The sequence below is a fragment of the Rhinopithecus bieti genome, unplaced genomic scaffold (genome assembly GCF_001698545.2).
Source record: "Rhinopithecus bieti isolate Rb0 unplaced genomic scaffold, ASM169854v2 scaffold_34489, whole genome shotgun sequence".
NCBI classification, from domain to species: domain Eukaryota; kingdom Metazoa; phylum Chordata; class Mammalia; order Primates; family Cercopithecidae; genus Rhinopithecus; species Rhinopithecus bieti.
The window spans coordinates 1,481,290-1,497,702 of NW_016815128.1; the positions used below are offsets into that span (position 1 = coordinate 1,481,290).

Genomic DNA, 16,413 nt, shown 5'->3' on the forward strand with positions numbered 1-16,413 from the left:
CCCAGATGTGGGGCACTTTCCTGCCACTGACTTGCCCCTGGAGTTCTCAGCCTGTTCTTCTGGATCTTGCCTATTGATAACTGGTTTTAGAATCTGGCTCTGGAAGTGTCAGCACTCACGTCTGTCCACATAAAATGCCCCAAACTTCCTCCTGTGGCCTGTCTAGAAATAAAAGCCTAGGAATTGTAGTTTGATATTAGGCCAAGGGAAAGAAGGGGTAAGACTTACTGATAAGTAGAGACAGTGCCTCCGGAGTGGATAAGGGGGATTCAAGGAGAGGGAATAGGACTTCTAAAATACAGAGAAGAGAGCATTGCTTGATGAAAGGGATTGAGGAAGGGGTACAGGGAGCCCAGACTCGGAACACCAACCACATTTATGTTGGCTTTGTTGGTAAGCTTAGATTTTACTATGCAGCACTGAGAGCCTACTATCAAACTTTAACTGGAGGAATATGAGATGATATTTGCATTTATTGAAGGGAAATCTGATGATTACAAGGAGGGTGGATTGGAAAACAATAAAAGGAAGTGGCTTGTGATAGGCATAGAGAAATATAAATAAGAAATATGGAATTTGTGCCTCTTTGGGTCTCAATGTATACTTGAAGACTTGCATTTGTACAGAACTGTGAGTTTTCAAAACACAGCTTCACTGATCATGGATCACTTTTTATCTTCATAGCAAGAATGTGAGATGAAAAGGGTGTGTGTTCCCTCTTTTCATTGAGGAATAGGTTCAGTTTAAGTGGAAGTGATAATATTTTGCCTTAAACAACTCATCTAAGAGATGACAGAGAAGATATTAAACCCAAGTCTTCTTCTTTATAGCTACCAAGTTAAAACACATTTTAGAAAAGAAATTTTTCAGGAATCTGAGAGTCATTTCATGCTAAGCACAGTCATATCAGGTCTGTGCCCCACTAGTCTTTGAGGCTTTGGTGAGAAAGTCTGGGAGTCCACCTAAGGGCCCATAAAGAACAGCTCAGTGGTATTTTTGTGAGAATTTTCAAATTCTTAATTTTCCGTCAGTTTTATCACTTATCAAACAGTGAAACCCAAATTGTCCTTGGGCATGTTGGCCACAAATAAAACATAAAATAAACATAATAGCCACAGTCAGATGCATGTTAATAAGTTTTAGATTTTATTGGTCAGGAAAGTAAAATCACAGATAGATTTAATTAAGTTAACAACATCAAAAAATACATATCTGAGTCTACTAGAGAAGCATAATCATGTTTTGTTTTCTGTGTTCCTTATGGCATCTGGACAACAGGATTGTGATAGTTCCATGTGCTTTTAAATAAACCTTCCTAATTCTTGAGGAGGACAGAAAGGTGAAATTCCTTGGAGTATATAGGGTACAAATATTGGGAACTTTTTCCAATAGTTGTTCTTCTGAGACAAACACAGAAAAAAATCATGAATATAAAAACACTGAAAATGCTTTCTTTAAACAGAAGACTGAGACAAGAAGATAGATACCATCACTATTTATTATTGGACTAGAAAAATCAATGCAATTTGAAAATGAAAATAGATGAAGGATATGTAAAATAATTAATAAAACTATCACATTTTGAGGATGATATAATAATATCACTTTAAAAACTCAAGAGAACAAACTAGAAAGCCATTTAAAACAATACAAAGATTCAGGAAGATAGTAGAATACAAATCTCAGAAACCTATAGCCTTCACATATATAAGCTGTAGTAGAAATAATAGAGATTAGAGAAAACACTTACAATAGTAAAAAAAATGATTTATAAAACCCAACAGAAATAATAAATTTTTAAAGACATTATGGGGAAAATTAGAAAATAGTACGGATGAATACAAAGGAAATCCTGAAGGTATGGGTAGACTTACCTAAGAATAAATGCCTGAAAGAGTCCTGTGTTCTTTGTGACAATCATGAGAGTATACACTCACACTTCCCTTGCAGAAAGATTGTGCCAGTCCCCTTTGGGAAGCAGTAAGCTAACATCCTCTAGCTCAGCAAGGTCAGGATCCACTGCAGTGTTAACAGCTATCCCACACTCTTCCCAGGCAGTCCACAGATAATGACTGAGGAAGGTGGCAGTGACTGAATTATCTATTACCATGTAATAAATTATCCCCAAATGCAGCAGGTCCAAAGAAGAATTAATTATTATTCCTGTGTGTATGAAATTTGAGTGTGGCTTACCTCAGCAGTCTGATTCAGTCTCCTAAGGCTGCTGTCAAAATGCGACTCTGGCTGCTATCATCGGGTGGTTGATGGGTCTGGAGGTTCTGCTGCCAAAATGCCTCACTCCTTTTGCTGTTGGAAGAAGCTCCAGATCCTGGCAACCTGGAGCTCCCTCGGGACTGCTTGAGTGTTTTCACAACATGGCAGCTGGCTTTTCCCTCTGTAGGTCACCTTTGCGCCATGAGCTCCCATCAAGCAGGCTGAGACTCTCTCAGTTGCACCATAGTCTGTGGCTCTTCTACTCAACTCTCCTTCCATCTCTACTATGGGCTGAAGCTCTCCCTGCCCATGCTTGCCCAGTCTTTCACAGTCAGAAGCCTCCAAACATTGTCACACATTCTTACTTTATCTTGGATTCTGCTTTCTAGAGGACTAAACACACTCAGTAATTTAATTTATAAATGTATCATCATCACAATAAAAATATCAGACATGTTTCCTTTGAAATGCATACATGTATGAAATAAAAACCAGTAATATGAATAAAAATTTGAAATTTATATACATTTATATTCATGTACAAGGGTTGTTGGATTTATACAAATACAGAATGTAATAATCAAGGAAAGTCTGTTTAAGAACTATAGCAGAAAACCATCCTGAACAGGTCATAAGGCGTATTATATTATAATGCTTCAAAACAATTAAAACTAGAAATAATAAGATGAAAAAATATATAAAATCTAGAAATACTTTGAAATCAATATGGAGTTTCAATATATGATAAATTTATCTTTTAAAATTGAAGTGGGAATGACAGTGTTTTTTAACAATTGGGTTTGAACAACTGAAGAGTTATACTGATGAAACTTAGCAGGATACGCTAGTAAAATTTCAAATAGATAAAAATTTCACTGTAAAATATGAAGTCATATAAGCATTAGAATAAAACAATATTAATTCCCTTATAAACTTGAAGTAAAGAAGATCTTTCTTAAACTAATTCAAACTATAGAAGTTGTTAAATTGATACATTTAATTCTTTTGATATAAAAACAGTAAATACAAATAAAAAAAATCATCGTAAATAATGTCACAAAAAAAAAAATCTGATACAAAATATTTTCAACTTCAGGATGACCTGAAGTTCAACAACTGAGATTATCACCTTGATTTCTAAGAACTAGAAAACAATTTTAAAAATCCAAAGCAGGATAAAGACAAACATGTATATACACACTTACTCACCCACAAATTACAAATTGCCAGTACACACATGAATCTATATTCACCTTTCTCCAGAGGAGAGAAAAGCAACTTAAAAATATACTGAGATACCCTTTCTCCATTTTCAGATTTTTGGTGGCAATGCTGAAGAAACAAGAACTTTGCTACCTAGCTGGTTAGAATGCAAAACGGTGTAAGCCCATGGAGAGCAGATTTACAATACCTGTCAAAATTTATTTTTCATTCGTCCCCACAATCTCATTTCTGTTGCCTTATCCTACATAGTCACCTGTGCATGTGTGTGTACAGGTGTATTCATTGTAGCATTGCTCATAATCACAAAATATTACCATCCACCCAAATGTCCCTCTATACTCAGTCAATTCTTACTGTGCCTCTGTTAAAAACCAACCTCCTTAAATGCAATATAAAATCAAAAGCAAGATATTCCTCTATGTACTGTTATAGAAAGCATTATGAGATACTGGCCAGGCGCAGTGGCTCAAGCATGGAATCCCAGCACTTTGGGAGGCCAAGGTGGGCAGATCACCCAAGACCAGAAGTTTGAGACCAGCCTGGCCAACACAGCGAAACTCCATCTCTACTAAAAATACAAAAAATTAGCCGGGCGTGGTGGGAGGCCAAGGTGGGCAGATCACCCAAGACCAGAAGTTCGAGACCAGCCTGGCCAACACAGCGAAACTCCATCTCTACTAAAAATACAAAAAATTAGCCGGGCGTGGTGGTGGGCATATGTAATCCCAGCCACTTCGGAAGCTGAGGCAGGAGACTCACTTGAACCTGGGAGGTGGAGGCTGCGGTGAGTCAAGATTGCACCATTGCACTCTAGCCTGGGCAACAAGGGTGAAACTCTATCTCAAAAAAAAAAAAAAAAAAAAAAAAAAGGAAAAATTAAAAAACACATGAAGCAAAAAAAACAAGGTTTAGTATAGTGTATATAAATTAGTACTTTTGGGATAAAAATGAAGGCTGGTAAGAACATGTACCCATATTTGCTTTTGTTTTTATGAAAGGACAATGCAGGAACACACACAGAGAAACAAATAAACATGGGGACTTTCACGGGAGAGGAAAGACACTGCATTGCTAGGGAGAAAAGCAGGAGCAGAGACTATTGATTCTGCCTGTACCTTCCTTACATTGTTTTGGATCCTTAATCAAATAAATGCACTCTTCCTTTAAAAAAGTAAGCTAAGTGCTGGAGGGAATTGTTCCTCTTCATCCTGCTCCCAGATCATATTCATATACCCACACACCCATTACACAGATATTTATCACACTCTTTAGAGAGCTCCCTACACAGTGCAAGATGCCATAGAATATATCTATGAAGAAGATGTGCACAGATGTCATGAAATATCTCTGTTTTGTAAAATTAACGGTGTTTGCCAGTTCTGATACTTGACTTTGATTTATAGCATGCTGAATATTGATATGGGTCTTTAGGCCTTTGCTAGGAGTCTCATCAGACCAAAGGAAGGCAACAAGAGGAATATATCCACCAATCCTGCTTCTATGGTACAGTACACTTAGTAACACAAAACTGGAACTTTTCTAAACAGCAGAGAGAGAATCCATTCAACAGTGCACCATCAAAGGGGCTAAGGGCACCTGGGTGAAGGAGGAACATGAGAAGGTGCACAGAGGATGTGATGTCAGAAGGGAGCCTGTCCTTAAAGGGAAAGATGCCATTAAGCCAGGAAAAAAGGATACAGGGTGTGTTCTGGGCAGAGACCTGTGAACATTAACATACCCAGGCTTCCAAAAACTACCTTAGTTAATGGAGCTCTACAAGATTTCACTGGGTTTAAGCCTGAAAAACGTGAAGAGATGTGACGCCTATTTCTAATGAAGAAATCTGCCCAATGAGGTGAAGAAGTTTAGAATTATAGGAACTGGGAAACTGAATGAAAATATTAACCAGGGAAAGAATAGAATTGTATTGGAGCTTTAGACAGAGATATTGGAAAAGAAAAAAACAAAAAAACAAAAAACTCAGACTAAGGAAGGAAATTTAGTAAAAGTTTACCAGCACTCAAATATACAAAACTTCAAAAATAGGAAACCCAGTGAGCCATTTCTGTGTTCTAAGACAGGAAAACCAGAATGCACAAATGCAGCATTGTCAGCTGGCATTCTTCCAGGAGGCCTTGCCGAGGTCTTGGTCAATCGACAGCGACTGAGTCCATTCCTTCATTTGACCTTCCCCTGTGCTACCTCGTGGCCATCCTCTAAAAGTCGCTTCATTGTCTTCCAACTCCATCTCCCTGGCCTTAATCAGGAGCAAAGCAGCAATTTTAAGAAAATAGAAAATGCTTTCATGTCTAACTTCATGCCTGTGTGAATTTCTTAGAATGCTTTTAGTGGAGAATTCCATTTGGCTGAAAGAGAAAATATAAGATGCTATGAAATGCAGGGTTAGGATAAGTAAATTGAAGCTATTATATTTCCTATTCCCTTAGTATCATCTTAGCATTAATAGATCCCCGACCTCGAAAATTGGGGGTCTTGTTATTTTTTTATGCTCATTACTGTTGTCTATGCTTCTCTGTCAGTCAAATTTATTTGGGAAGGAACCTTGAAAAAGCTTTCTAATCAGCCTTCACAGCAATGATTTTCTATATGTTAATTCATTTTTCCTTTGTTATTATGAGATTTGTATTTTTGGTTTAAAGTGGAAAATCACCATGCAGTGCAGAGCTACTTTCCCCAATACCAACACTTACCAGCTGCGGTCTAGTATTTTTTTAAAAAAGCATTTTCCAGTCTGGCTTATCTACATTTCCTGGCGCCAAATATTTACAGAGTGTCTCACTGGCATGCATATCTTAAAATGTATTTTGTATCTTATCTGTTGACTACTGGATACTATTTTAAAACTTATTTTGCTGTTTTCTAACTGTAAATGTAATTTTAAAAACTAGAGATTCAGAAAACAGTGATTTAGAAATGTAATGATGGAAGAAGAAGGAAAGAGGAGATGGAAAGAAGAAGGGAGGAAGGGAGGAAAGAAAAAAGTAAAAAAAGTGCTAACTGAAGAACGATGGGGTTCATTAACTTGGAAAGGAGGCTTTTACTTGTCATAAAGTGTTGCAGCCTTCAGAGTGGCCATTCTGACAGGCTGGGAAGCACAGCCTCTGGCCAGAAGACAGAAACAGACACTTTGAAGGAAGGGCAAAAAGAACAGGGATTTACGCTGAGCAGAGTGGCCAAATATACATCTTTAGTAAGCTATAGGAAGAGTCATGAAAATTTATAACAGGAGAAACATGCACGTGTGCAATTGAGTTTCATGCACCTTCATGAGACCCATGTTTTACAAAGGCAGTGTTAGCATCAGCCTAATCCAAGGATGGAGTTTTCGGTCCTCTGACGTCAACAGGTGAAGGAGATGACACAAAATCCCTTAATGCACATTCTTCATAGACTGGCCAGAACCAATTCGTGGCCCATGGCATTTTATCAGGTCAAAGAGGAGAAGAAGCATCAGGCCCTTTGTTGATAATTATATCAGTGGTAGAGTCTTTTGGAAGGGCTGGTTTCCATTAAGCCCTCAGGGAAAGAAGGCCAATCATGGTTAACCAGGGAGGAGGTATACAGAGGTGTGTCTGATCCCCCATCCTGTCCTGGCTGAGGAATCAGTTTTCAAGGTTATGCTGCTATCCTCTTGGCCAAGACTGGTCTGTTCAATCAGTTGAAGAGCTTAGAATTTTATTTTTAGGTTACAAAAGGAAGAAGATGAGGAAGAAAAACAAATAATTAAGCTTACTCTCACAGAGATGAAATTACTAGTAACATACTAGTGGATATGCTGACAATATTTGTGAGGCTGGTACCTTAGGTGCACATGGAAGCCCATATAACATATATCTAAATATCTAAGCATAAGTCAAACAAACCTACTGACAATAGATGTATATATGCTTTTCTTTCTACCTTGAAAAATATTTCTAAACAATGGCTGCAAGTTCAAATTCAAATATTGAAATGCCAGGTCCTAGAAGTTTCTCACCTTAGCATAGCAGCATGGAGGGGGCCTTGTCCTCGTCTGGTCTCTGCACTGACCTATTCCACAGGGGGCCTCACAGAAGCCTTTGCCCATTCCACTTCATCCAGTCAGCAAGTTCAAGTCTTGATCATAGCTTCCCAAATAGCTGCATCTAGGCCACTTTCTAGTGGTGTGATTCACACTTGAAAAGACAAATTTGGGCAAGAGGCTAGAACCCTTGAAGCAGGAACTTTTGGAGTCCTAGGTAACTAAGACATTATAAGGAAGGTAGGGTAAGGGGGTCTCCAAATAGGTACATCTCTTTGGCCCCACTTATGTGGGCAGAGGTAAGGTTTGAAGAAAGCCCAGAACAGAGTTTCTTTTCCAAGAGTCTGATGCCTGTCAGTATTGCATGCTGGTATATTGTTTCAGGTTTTCTATTACATGTACACCTTGCATGTTGCTTTATTCAAAATCATTTCTGAGAGCATTACATATTGTAGTAAGCATTTATATGGCTGCAAAGATGCAAAGACAACCTTGATGTATAATAATTTAATTCCCCAAATCATCTTGTAGATTTAAATTATACACATAATTTTTGTCTGGTATACACAGTGTCAACAAAGTACATATAGGGTGCAAAAAATTTCCCCCATTAAAATATGTATTTAACAGATTTCTAGTCATTAACGTCAAGAATGTGTGGAAAGTAGAAAAGTTGAAATTGTAAAGATTTTAGACAATTCTGTCAAGAGGCATGGCTATGAGGGAGCAGTAAAGTACTTGGTGTTATTAGGAGAGAAACTTGGGGTAGAAGTAGGCATTTGGGGTGTGTGTGTGTGTGTGTGTGTGTGTGTGTGTGTGTGTGTGTGACACAGAGAGAGAGACAGAGAAAGAGAGAGAGAGAGAGAGAGAGAGAGAGAGAGAGAGAGAGATTGGTTTTATGACAGTAATGAAAATACACCACTCACCACTAAAATTGAAACCCCTCTAGATGTGGGGACCGTGGAGGAGGCAATGTGAAGTCATGGAGAAGGTAGAATGTGATCTAATCCAAGAAAGAATAAAATGACAGGGAGGAGAAGCCCTTAATCACTCCACCATTCCAAAAATGGATAAGGAAATGCAACAGGACATGAGTCCTGACACATTTGGATATTTAGTTTCAGTTAGTTGAAGCAGAGTCCCAAGCACAGACCCAATTCTCAATAAGATGTTACAGAGTCATTGAACTGTAGTTTTATTTTCTCTGTGAATTGCAGCTGATGTCATCAGGTGAGACTGGGTTGGAGCAGAGAGATGAGAGGTCTGAATATTGGTGAGAATTTTTTAAAAATACATTGTAGAGAATAGGACAAAACGCTGGTTAAGGACTTTCTTCTGGGTTATCTGGACCAGATCAGGATTTTATTCCATGTTGGCCAAGGTTTTGAGTAGCATGGAGGGCAGATTGGTGTGAATTTTGTTCAGTACAACTCAGTATTCTGAAAGTATCCAGGGATCCTGGAGAGAGATGGCATAATACAAGTTGATGTTGTCCCAGTTTGTAAAAAATAAAGCAAAACAAAACAACATTGAAATAAGGAGTTTAGAAAATGGCCAAAGGAAGTTAAATGTATGGACCACAAATGCTAAGCTAAAGCAAGTGAAGACAAGGCATTTTATAAATAGAAAAAAAAAAAGGATTAGGAATGAGTAAAGAACTGAGGACTTTAAAAAAATCTTTTGTATTGGTACTCTGAAAAAAAAAATCTCATCCTAGTTGTGTCTCCTTCTCTCATTGCTGGTCTCTCAATATTTTTTTAGTCTCTCACGAGATTCCCTATCTCCCTCCACTCTATTGTGTCTATATTATAAAATCCTCTATTTTGTAAAATCCTCTTGTGATCCCTGTCCAGGCTAAAATTGTGTTCTTTCTCGAAGACTCTGTGTCACCTGCCACCTTGACAAGTGGATACTAGCCATTCTTCTATTGCTTATAAACTGCTTACTCAAGAAAGATGACATGAGATTTTTGTTCTCATACAAGAGCAAAGGCCAAGGTGTTTGCTTTACTTGTAATTTTCCACAGACAAAGGCACTATTTAAAGAATAATGTTGGTGCAATTAAAAGCCTATACTAGAAATGAGCTGATCCATCTCTATTAACTCCCCATCCTATGAGAATCACATCATCTGGGTAATTATTAAACCATGAATGTGAATTTAGTTAATGTCCTCATCCTCCACATAGTATCTTATACGAAATCATTTCTTGGTCCTTGAAAGTGGTTTTTAAGCAATCTTTGAACCTTGCAGTGTGGGGATGGCTTAAATATCAGTAAATCACAGGCATGTTTTTATGCATTATTGATTTTCTATTGTCATTAACTACTTCATTATGTTTGGGGAGTTTATTATTTGTAATCCCAGCGAGGCAACTCAACAAGGTTGCCACAAATCAAGCCGGTGCCTCTCCAACTAGCTGTCACAATTCTTTATGACCAGCCTGGGAATTTACATGATCATATCACATTCCTAACTTAATTTCAAAGTACACTATAGATAAACTACCCAGTAATGTAAGAGGTGCTTAGCACTTCTCATTGAATATAAGCCTTAGGCATTACAGTAATGCATTATGAAACTACAGGGTACCAAGATTCTGTTCTCTAAGTGGTGAATCCATAAAAGCCTCAGATTGTTTCAAGCTATGTATCTTAGAAGAGGGAACATAATTTGTCTTGTCTAGAAAAAAGTCTTGGGATTGTCCTAAAGCACTCAGTTAAGAGTCCAGAAAATTTAAAAGTTCTGGTGAAATTGAACATAAAGAATACATGACCCAGGAAGAAAATACTCTGGGATTTATGAAGTTTTAACATTTTAAAAGGCATATAATTATTATTTTGTATTCCAGAAAAGGCACCAAAACCATTAGATGCAAGTTTCAGTACATGACATTTATCATCAGCATAAGAAAGGGAGTTTCTAGTTACATAGAAATGCAAAATTAGTGACCTTTTTTAAAGCAAATTTTGGGTTGCTCCAAAATGCTTATTCTTAGAATAGATCATGAACATTCACCCTTTAATACCTGTAAACTCAGTAGAGAAAGGTGTCTAATTTTTGTGCTTGTTGCTGTTTTTGTTATTTCGTTTATTAATATTGAATGGAATGGATATGAGGATTGGGAGGAGATAATGAAAACTGAGGGAACTTGTGATTATAAAAATGTGACTAAATAGTAATTGAGAGACTTTTATGACTCTTTATTCTATATAACCTTAATAACATATAGAAGATAAAAATTGTATCCATCAGGATTCATCCACAGAAGCAGAACTACTTTATACATTTGTGTATGTGTGTTTGTGTGTGTGCATGAGAGAGAGAGAGGAGGGAAAGAAAGAGAGACATCCCATGGTCTGCCCTCTGTGCTGTTGTGAACCTTCATAAAAATATAACAGATATTCCATTTTTACCAATGTCCAGATAACCTGGAAGAGATTCCTTAGCTAGGTTTTCTCCTATTCTCCACCATATATATATATATACATATATATACATATATATATATACATATATATATATTTCCACCATTCTTCACTCCACTCATCTCTCTGTTCTATACCAGTCTCAGCTGATGACTTACTCTCCAGTTCACAGGGAAAGTGAAACTATAGTTCAATGACTACATAACTTATCATTGAGAATTGTGTCAGTGCTGAGGACTCTTGTTTTAACTTCCTGAGATTGAATATCAAATGCATCTGGAACTGTGATAGATATAAAGATAAATTTGTCAAAAGAAGTTTGACTTACACAATGGTTGAGTTGCTTGGGCAGTCTCTGTAAGCTGACTTTCTGGAGATGATGCTAGAGCTTGGAGACAACTGGACAGATCGTCAGGAAGGGAAGGTAGTGTAAAGTGGTAGAGAGCTAAAGCAGGGTGCAATCTGCAGGCATGAGCTGGAAACCCACGGAGAAGGAGTGAAATCCATATCACTTACTTCTGCCTCTACCCTGGGTTACACATGTACCCTGCAGGATTTGGACCCCTTTGTTAAACACCTAAACACACATACTCTTGACCCAAGAGTTGGAAAAGCACAAGAAGAAGACAAAAGAAGGTAGAGAAGTTGCTGCTTCGTATCAATGAGGTAAATCAGTAGATCAACAACAAAGCACATGGCTGAATAGAAGGGTGTTGTATCCTTTCTGTCCTACAAATCTCCTGAGAATTTTACTTGTAGATCACATTATGTGAGCACATGCAAGAAATAGGATTCTGAAAAATGTAGTCAGCCTCGGTGTGAAGTGGATGTATCACAAAGTCACTGAAAACTCATATTCCATTTCAAATATGAAAAAAGTGGTGTGAAGGATAGTTACAATTATAAGAGTTACACCCTCTGTTAGAATGTGGATGGACCTACACTACTGCATGTATCAAGAGTAAGAAAATTGGAACTTCAAGCATACAAACACAAAAACTATATTTAACCAGAACATTTTATTTGTCCTCTCTTACTTTAGACTAAAAATGCAGGCAGTTGATCTTCAGTTTCTGCTGTGGCCTATATGCAAGGATTGGCTAGTGTAACTGACCTGCTTCGGGTACTTAATCATATAGAAAATATTCTTGATCTTGTCAGATAGACCTGCTATGCAAAGCCTCATGTCTTCTGGGGATTTTGAATCTCTGGCGTCATTCTCAGATGATAAGAATCTACTTAAGTTCTTCATTACATCTTGATCTTGCATTTTCACTTTCTCTTCCTTGTTTTTCTCCTTCATCTTGGCATTTTATGGTCTCTTATTTCTGATGCAATCTTAGATTTAAAAAGATACTCTCCCCTCACCAAATTAAAACCCACAGAGACTTCATCAACTGTATCAGACCTTTGACCACTCAGTTAGAGGAGAAAGACCAGACATTTGGCTTTCCTCCATATTTTTACAGTATTCTCTTAGGTGTGGTAAAGCTTCTCCTGTTTTAATCATCTTTTATGTTTATTTTGTTTGTTTTTTTTTACCATGGCTATTTCATAATTCATTTTTATTCATTGATTTATTTAACAGACACACATTGAGTGTATACCATGCATACACACTGAGAATACTAAAATGAGATGTCCTCAAGAATACACATTAGATGGGAGGTAGATAAGTAAATGAATGATACAAAACCAGTTACCAAGCTAAATACAACGCTATTAAAACAGAAATCAGGTCTGGGTGCGGTGGCTCATGCCTGTAATCCCAGCACTTTAGGAGGCTGAGGTGAGTGGATCACCTGAGGTCAGGAGTTGTAGACTAGCGTGGCCAACATGGAAAAACTCCATCTCTATTAAAAATATGAAAATTAGCTGGGCATGGTGGTGCGCACCTATAATTTCAGCTACTCGGGAGGCTGAGGCAGGAGAATCGCTTGAACCTAGGAAGCAGAGGCGGAGGTTGCAGTGAGCTGAGATTGCGCCTCCAGCCTGGGCAACATGAAAAAGATTGTGTCTAAGAAAAAAGAAAAAAGAAAACAGAAATCAGAAGAAGAAGATGGTTCCAGAGTAATCAAAGGTTACAGATAGTGAGCATATCCTAATGATCGCCAAAGGTTGACCTGATTTTCCTTTATGACCTTGGCTTTTGTTCTACAAATGAAAACTTGTGCCTGATTCTGAAACCGGTTTCTGCCTGGCCTAACCCCATCTCATGCAGAGTAAGCCCATGACCTATAACTATAAGCATTGAGCTGTCAAATTAGCAAAAGTAATGATTTCAGAAAAAAATGATCGTTGGTAGTAGGGATAGAGTTAATGTATCAGAGAAGGCTTCCTAGCATTGGATAAGTTAAGCTGAAATTGTCATAGAGGATAAGATTGGCTTCTTGGCAAAAGGAAATGTATATGCAAATCTATAAAAATATAAGAAAAGGAGGGACATTCAAGACCATAAAGTTGCACTTAGGGGAAAAGTTAAAAGTAATAATAACACTTACAATCTGTGAGCACTTTTATTATAGCCAAGCAATAGTCTAAGTTCTTATATGTGTTAACTAATACTAGCCAGAAATATATGCATATGTTCCATTAGTAATTTTCATCATCCTCATATTACAGATGAGAAAACTGAGTGACATTAAGTATGAGAAAAGCTTAAAGAGAAAATCCAGGATAGGAACTCTTACCTCTTGACTCTATAACTTGAACTCTTAATCTTTGTTCTCAACATTGTGTGCCCATGAGTTTAGAGAGAAAGACAAGCGTGGCTTATAGAAGCTCTGAAATCAATAGGCCTTGAGTGTCGGCCTTGAGTGTCAACCTTGATAGCAAATGTCAAAGTAATTGCAAACTGCAGAAAAGTGTGATCATATTTTTATTTCTACATTTTCTCCTCAAGGCAGAGTGTATTTTGAATGGAAAGGAACTAAAGACAAGAACTCCGGATAGCAAAGTCTTAAAATTTAAGCAAACAGCAATGAATAAGGTCCGGGGGGAGGGGGGACAAGCCAGTTACTGTAATAATGACAATGAAAGAAAAGATTAAGAGCTATTTATGAGAAAGAATGAACAAGGTGATTGGAAGTTAATAAATAAGCAGTAGATGAGATGACATGATTTCTGACTCTTGAGACCAAGTGGTCCCATTACTCTATGATATAGGGAAGACAAGAAATGTAGACTTTAAAAAAGCATTAATTCAGTGATGGCTGTATTGGCATTGAGTGTTCTGTATCGCAGGTAAAGCCAACTGGAGATGTTTTGGATATCATGAAAAATGACACATCCAAAGTTCAGGAGAAGAAACTCGGTGAAGAAGATGGTTCCAGAGTAATCAAAGGTTACAGATAGTGAGCATATCCTAATGATCGCCAAAGGTTGACCTGATTTTCCTTTATGACCTTGGCTTTTGTTCTACAAATGAAAACTTGTGCCTGATTCTGAAGTCGGTTTCTGCCTGGCCTAACCCCATCTCATGCAGAGTAAACCCATGACCTATAACTATAATCATCGAGCTGTCAAATTAGCAAAAGTAATAAACCCTCTATAGGAATAAAATCTGCCACTTGTTCTCTTGAGAAATTCACTGTGAATGGAGAAGCACTTAGCTAATAACCTTATAAACAAAATTATTCATTACTCTTATCTTACATAATTCAATCTGATGTCCCAATTCCCTATGCATTATGCTCTGACAACTGCATTGGAATTACTGTTTGTGCAGTTATAAAAACATTTCTCTTCATTGACTATGTATTTTTTGCTCTGTAAGCTTCAGGTCATTTTTTTTTTTTTTTTTTTTTTTTTTTTTTTGTCTGTAGCGTCTTAATGAGCAAATCTGTTCTCCTTTTTGATAAGTTTTGAGGTAATTCTGTGTGTTTTTGCCCATTATGAGTTGTCCAAGGAATGGACAGTGCTACTTTATTACCACTCTGAATTATACTTTTATGAAAATAAAATAAAGTAAGATTTGGTCACCTAATTTACGCTGTGCATTACCATTCTAGGGAGATGCAAAAATATATATATATATATATGTATTCTTTGTCTTGTTCCTATGCCCTTTTTGGAGCTCCTTAGGTAATCTAAATAGAAGAAGAGTTTGGGAAGCTATTAGTTTAAAATATATCTTCATATAATGAGAAAAATACATCTGAAAAAAATGCAACAAAATCATGATTAGGTCCCTCTCTCCTCCATAAGCCCTAAAGGCACTTGCCCTTCCTCTGGCATCACTGAGATTATTCTTCCCATCCCTTGTGCTGACACTACTTCCTCCAGCTTCTCTTTTAGTTGGAGGAATTCTTCATGGTTCTGACCCTTGATATTTAGCTACATATGGTCTTGGGATGTCATTGATCACCTCTAGGCTGATGGTTTGGAATTTAAAACAATAAAGATGGTACCAAGCACTTATGTACCAGGGCAGAGGTCTTTACTCAGTGGAAACAGCAAACTGTCCTTCTGAATTCTTCTACCCTTTTACTTCCTTGTAAAATGTAAAATTTCACATTTCTTTCATCCTAGAACACTTGAAAATCTATACTTGTTAATTTGTGTTCACAGAGTAGATCACAGGGCAGCACGATGCTTCAAGAATTCATATAAGGTTAACTTAAAGAAAGACAAATGAAATTATAAGTAATAATTTATTGACATAATATTTGAATTCCTCATTCCTAGATCAGATAATGAGACTTCCAGGGTTGGGACAAGGTTGATTGCCATAAGATTCCGAGTTTTAAAAATACTAATGATAAGATCACTGAAGGACATCTCAAACTGACAATGCATCCACATTGTGGTGAAACCTCTGGATAATATCTATATAGTGGGCTTTGTAAAACATGAATCTGAAAATGTCATTCCAGTAAAATGTAAGCACTACAAGGGCAGGGAACTTGCACTAATGTATCCTGTGTACCACGAACAGCACCCAGCACATAATAGATCCTTAACAAACATTTGTTGAAAAGTGAATAAATCCCCAGCTTAAAAATTCCCTTGCAATAGGCTAAGCCCACACTGAACAGCATAGCATGCAAGACACATTCACATTTTTCTCAACTAATTTGGCAGTGTTATCTCCCTGTACATCATTCCATAATCCCACATAATCCCAACTAATTTCCAAAGACAATTCATATTTCTCCAAAGTTGCCTTTTTAAAAAAAAATAGATCTTTGTGGGAAACATATTGTGTTGAATTCACTATGTATTTTTTCAAGAAATGAGCTTTACACTCCTTTCTAACCGGGTATATAACCGCGAAGATGATATCACCCCTTGCCTTTGAGGTGTTTATAGTCTATGAGAGAATAGAGACATGTAAAATAGAAACAACTATAAGGAAACACACACACAAATGTGCATGCACACACACATACATGCACACATACACACACATGCACACACACATACAGACATACATGCAGGAGCACACATACACATGCACACACATACACACATGTGCACACATATACATGTACACACACATGCGCACACACACACACATACATGCAC

The 16,413-nt window shown here is 37.3% G+C and overlaps 1 pseudogene; it reads left to right on the plus strand.

Moving 5' to 3' along the window:
* The first annotated feature begins 1,834 nt into the window (after nucleotides 1-1,834).
* Nucleotides 1,835-16,413, plus strand: part of LOC108515804 (nucleolar and coiled-body phosphoprotein 1 pseudogene) — a 59,290-nt pseudogene continuing 44,711 nt past the window's right edge.